The sequence below is a fragment of the Myotis davidii genome, unplaced genomic scaffold (genome assembly GCF_000327345.1).
Source record: "Myotis davidii unplaced genomic scaffold, ASM32734v1 scaffold982, whole genome shotgun sequence".
Lineage (NCBI taxonomy): Eukaryota > Metazoa > Chordata > Mammalia > Chiroptera > Vespertilionidae > Myotis > Myotis davidii.
The window spans coordinates 735,321-740,626 of record NW_006293848.1 but is presented as its reverse complement, the minus strand read 5'-3'; the positions used below and the strand labels follow the sequence as shown (position 1 = coordinate 740,626).

General features: G+C 42.6%; 1 pseudogene; it reads left to right on the top strand.

Annotated features, from left to right (window-relative positions):
• The first annotated feature begins 4,086 nt into the window (after window positions 1–4,086).
• Window positions 4,087–4,504, top strand: LOC107183750 (annotated as a pseudogene).
• The last annotated feature ends 802 nt before the right edge of the window (window positions 4,505–5,306 follow it).

The window sequence follows — 5,306 nt, the reverse complement described above, 5'->3', positions numbered from 1 at the left end:
CTAGAGTTTTATTACGGGTCAGAGGAGTGGAGCGACTGGTCCCCAAGAGGCTGTCTAGTCCACCCCGCTACCTGTGGTAAGCCTAAAATAACCGGCTGAAATGGAACTCTGGCCTGATTTCTGACGCCTCTAAGGAAGGCGTCCTCGGTACTCCGACCCATTTTTAACAATCCTCGGTATCAAAACAGAAAGCACTCCCTTGTGTCAAACCGATACCCCTCTGCTGACTGATGTGGGCTCCATTCTCACCTGCATGCGCTGCAGGTGCGGACATCAAGCTCGGTCCCGCCACTCCGCCCGTACATTTCCTTAGAACATCAGCTAGTGCCTGGGTCAGTCTCTTTGGATTAAAGGCAGTGTCTGCCCTACTTCCGCTGGCCACTCTTGCTTGTTAACACACATGAAGGTATATTGTTACCTTCATTCTCCCCCTCATGAGAAGACAGGGTTGATTTTAATTTTTTTTTTCTATTTCTTTATTGAACACAAATGTGCCAGACCCTATGCTAACTTCTTGGGAAACAATGGTGGACAGGACAGGCCAAGACCCCGGCCTCATTCGTGGAACTCAGACATAATGCAAGTAAATTACAAGTAGAATGAGGTACAAAGAAGTATAGAAATCATACAGGCTGAGCTAACATAGACTGGGAGCGTGGAAAGCTTTCTAGATAAAGGGATGTTTCACCTGGACCTGAAGGGTGAATAGGAATTATCAACGTGAAGAAGGATATTCATGGCAGAGAGAACCACACATGCAACGGCCCTAACAAAGAAATAGTGTGGCTTGTTTGAGGGTTAGAGACTGAAGTTCAGACAGCAGGATGGAAGCTTGGGATTGTCAGGCATCACTTACTATTGCACTGGCTCAGCTGTGAGAGGACGATGATAGGACTGGAACCCAATGCCCTAGTCCTCAGTTGAACAATTTGAGAACTCTGAGCAAATGGATTATTAGAGACAAGGATCAGGCTTCCAGAGAAAACATGGGAGAAAAAGGCCACCTGTGAGTACCCAGAGGCCTTGATTGCTCTAGAGGCCGCCCTGAGTCAGCATGGCATAGCATCATAGCTGTGACCCGGTCCCCAGGGGATGTGGCGTATTCCTGGGTAAGTCACACTTTCAGGGTCTCCAACCCCGCTCTGTAAAATGAGGGATTTAGATATGGACCCTCCTAACTCATGTTCGGAAATCACTTAGCAACAATACCTATTTCCAAACTTTTTTCACTCCAATTCACTGGGTTTTTTTTCACAATGAGGCTAGTTTTTTTTTTCTAGTTTATTGAGATAAAATTGGCATGTTAAAGGTGTACAAAATAATGAGATATATATGTATATATATGTATGTATGTATGTGTGTGTGTATATGTATATATATATATATATACACACACACACACACACACACACACATATACATATATATAGTCACTTTTAAACGGGTCTGGACAAGTTGTACAAATATCCTCACAACCCATGAACCAGTCTATCATGTCTCCTGACTTGGGCCTTGAGAGACCCGGAACTGCTCTTAAAGCAAATGATGCTTCTTACTCGAGTATAAAAACAGGCACAACGAGTAAAAATAAATGGTTGAGTAAATTATTATGTAGCTAAATCTTCTCCTTCTCCCTCCCCCTCCAGAAAAGTTACCCTTTTCAAGATCATAATGCTTAATACCCAAAACTCACTGAGCCCCATATATGTGCCTCACACTAAGCGAATTGCTTTGCACACGCCATTTGATGGGTGAATACTACTATTCCTATTTTTCAAATAAAAAGTTAGGCTATGGTTGGAACCAGATTTACAACCCAAATCAGTCTGCTCTAAAATTCATCTCACGGCTCTGTACTTAGCTGCTTTCCCAAAGACAGCTACAGGGAGACCTGAACAGTGGCTTTTGAAAAATAAAAGAAACCAAAGGAAGACAAAAATTTAAGTTCCCACTGTTCACCCTAATGCAGATTTGTGGTTGGTTTTTGCCACATTCTCTCTAGCCCACTTTTTAAGGATAGCATGTGGCTCGATTACTTAATTATTAAGAAAATCCTTAGGGCATTGGATGCTTAGCAGGCAGGAAGGGTTAATAGCCCAAGGAAGCACTGAGTTCCCCTGCACCTCAGGTGGTGACCGGAGGCCAGGAGTAATGAGGCCAGGTGAACTGCCCACCCTCCAAGAAGCCATTGCTGTGAGTCCTAATGAACAGAAAATAAACCTGAGACAAGGGAATTGTCAGGTAAATTAATGTGAAGAGTTCAGGATTTGTTTCCTTTTCCCCTCAACAAGTGTGCTGTGAGAATTCAAAGCATATGGCAGGAAAATGGGTTAAAAATAGTGTGATAATAGCTAGTTGATGCTTGCATAATTAAAAGGGCATTGTGGGTTATATAAGAGGATGTAGAAAGAAGCTGAAAAGAAATAAGAGCGGTGGTAGGAGCAAACACACTAACACCATGGGATCTTTAAAGGCTTAAAATGAAACCACATGTCATATCATAAAAAAGAAATATAGGATTCCAAAGTATGAAGATTTTTAAATAAAAATGTTTGTCAGGCATTATCATCTTGGGCCCTCTGTGGCTTACCTCTCCAGCCTCTTCCCTCTGCCACCATGAAGAACAACTCTCTAAAAAACTGTTTGACCTTATTTCCTTTGTTCTCATGTTCTCTCATGCTTTCTCCCAGCCCTTACTTCCCATCTCTCACACCTCAGACTGGGTAGGGTCTCCCACTTACACCTTGACCAATTCTGTGCTAACCTTATTATCTTTGTAAATATTGTTTAACATCTGCTTTTCTGCTAGAAGATCAGCTGTCTAAGGGCAGGGTCCATGTCTACTTTGTTTATTGCTGTATTGCCAACCCTCACACAGTTATGAATAAATGAATGAATGTTGGTGGCCATCTAGATTTCAAGCTGCTTTATGACATGTAAAGCAAACAACTGCTTCTCTAGCTCATGCATTGCTCAGGGATCAACCAGAGAAGCAGAACCAGTGGGAGGTTTTTTTCTATATGGTTATTTATTACAAGGAATTGTCTTACACACTTATAGGAGCTGGCTAAGCAGGGCTGGTATCCACAGGACAGGCAGTCAGGAAAGGGAGATCACAAGCAGGCTGGAACCCCACAAGGATGAATTTGGTGATAAGGGTATGCTGCAGGAGCCTGCGCTCTCGGTCCTGGAGCTGAATACACATACTTGGCCCAAGAATCAGTAACATAGAAGGAAGATCCAGTTGGAGAGGAAAACAATTATAGGAGCAACTCCTGCTTCACACCAACGAGGCAAATCAGCAGATTAACAACACGAGTGAAGGGTCTAAGCCCTCTTTTTAAGAACTTTGCACTGATTAAGTCTCCTAGAATGATCTCCCTTTTGATTACTTTAAAGTCAACTGATTAGGGACTTTAATTACATCTGCAAAATCCCTTCACAGAAGCACCTAGAATAGTGCTTGGCTAAACAATTGGAAGAAAGGGTGTTTGTGTGTGGGTGCTACAAAGCGCCTGCTGCCTTCCTTCCATCTTCCAATTTTTGCAAGAGAATCACTCTTATAGCCTACCATGGCCACTTTCTAGTAACACACTAGAAAGGGAATACGTGGGTGTGTAGTTCAGCCTAACCAAGTGGACATATCACAAAGCCATCACAGGTCACATCATAGGACAACTATCTCCTAAACCTCCAGTTTGACCCTGAATGAAATAAATTAGTAACAGAAATTAGTTGTATTCAGAACGGGGAGGGGCCACTTACTAGTAGAAGTAGTGGGGTCAGCTGCATAGGCAGGTCACTGCATGGGCAAAGGATAGGAGCACAGAGCTGACAACCTCGGAGAAGCATGTTCCCAGGAAATAGAGGAGGTAGAAGATGGTGAATGATAAGCATATGTTCCAATCAAAAGCTGGGGGAACCCATCCCAGGCTTCCCAGCTGGACTATAGGTGTTTGTTGATGAATGTTTATTGAGTGAATCAGTCAGTTGACAAATGAATGGATGCCTCCCTCTAACTCAGCTGTTAGGAAGAGCTTAGGCCTCTTCCCTTTTGCTGCCGTCATAGAAGCGCCAGCGACCAAAATGAAGTTCAATCCCTTTGTGACTTCTGACTAGAGCAAGACCCATAAAAGACCTTTCAATGTACCTTCCCACATTCACGGGAATCTTATGCCTCCTCCTCTTTCCAAAGAGCTGAGACAGAAGCACGGTGTTCGATCCATGCTCGTCCTACAGGATGATGATGGTCAGGTTGTGCGAGGACACTACAGAGGACAGCACAGTGGTCAGGTTTACAGAAGGAAATATGGCATCTACACTGAACGGGTGCAGCAGGAGAAAGCTAAAGGTACAACTGCTCACATGGGCTTGCCCTAGCAAGGTGTTATCTGAAGCTGGACAATAACCCCAAAAAGAGCCTTGAACGTAAAGCCAAATCTCTCCAAGTAGGAAAGGAAAGGGCAAATACAAGGAAAAACCAATTGAGAAGATGCAGGAGTAAAGTCATCTCATATACAATTTTTATTAAAAACTTAAAATAAAAATAAAAAAGAATGTGGACAATAGGGTGGTGAAGAACTGGGCGAGGCGGGTAGAGGTTGGGCTGAGGGGGGTAAAGAGGGGATGGGAAACACCTGCAACCCTGTCAACAATAAAAATAAATTAAATGGAAAAAAAGAAAGGCTTAGGGACCTATGCTAAATTCGGGGGGGGAATCGTGGTAAATAAGATACATCCTCATCATCTGGAAAATCCCTAAGGATGGAAGAGACGGAAAATATACAAGGGTCAAACAGCTCAGGCTACAAGCCAAGGGCTCTCTTACGAAAGATCCATTGACTGGCAGAACAAACTGGTTGACAGCAGTCCCTTAGTGAGTACTAGACACTTCCTTGTTGCCACACACAGGACACAATAGGCTTTGTGCAGCTTCCAGCACAAGATTAAGAGCCAAAGTTGAATGTATATTTGACAGCAACAATTTGGTGATTACAGAACTCTAAATATGGTATATCATTTTTATATCAAAAAATTATCATTATTTTAGTTTTTAATTATAGTTGGCATACATTATTGCATTAATTTCAGGTATACACCCCAGTGATTAGACATAGCATAACTTACAAAGTGATTATGCCGATAAATCTCGTACCCATCTGACACCATCCATAGTTATTAGACTACTATTGACTATATTCCCTATGCTGTACTTTACACCTAAATATGGCATATCCTGAATAATCAATGATGGAATCATGTGCCTTTCTGCTTAGCCTATATCAAATGCCTCAGAAAAAGGTTAA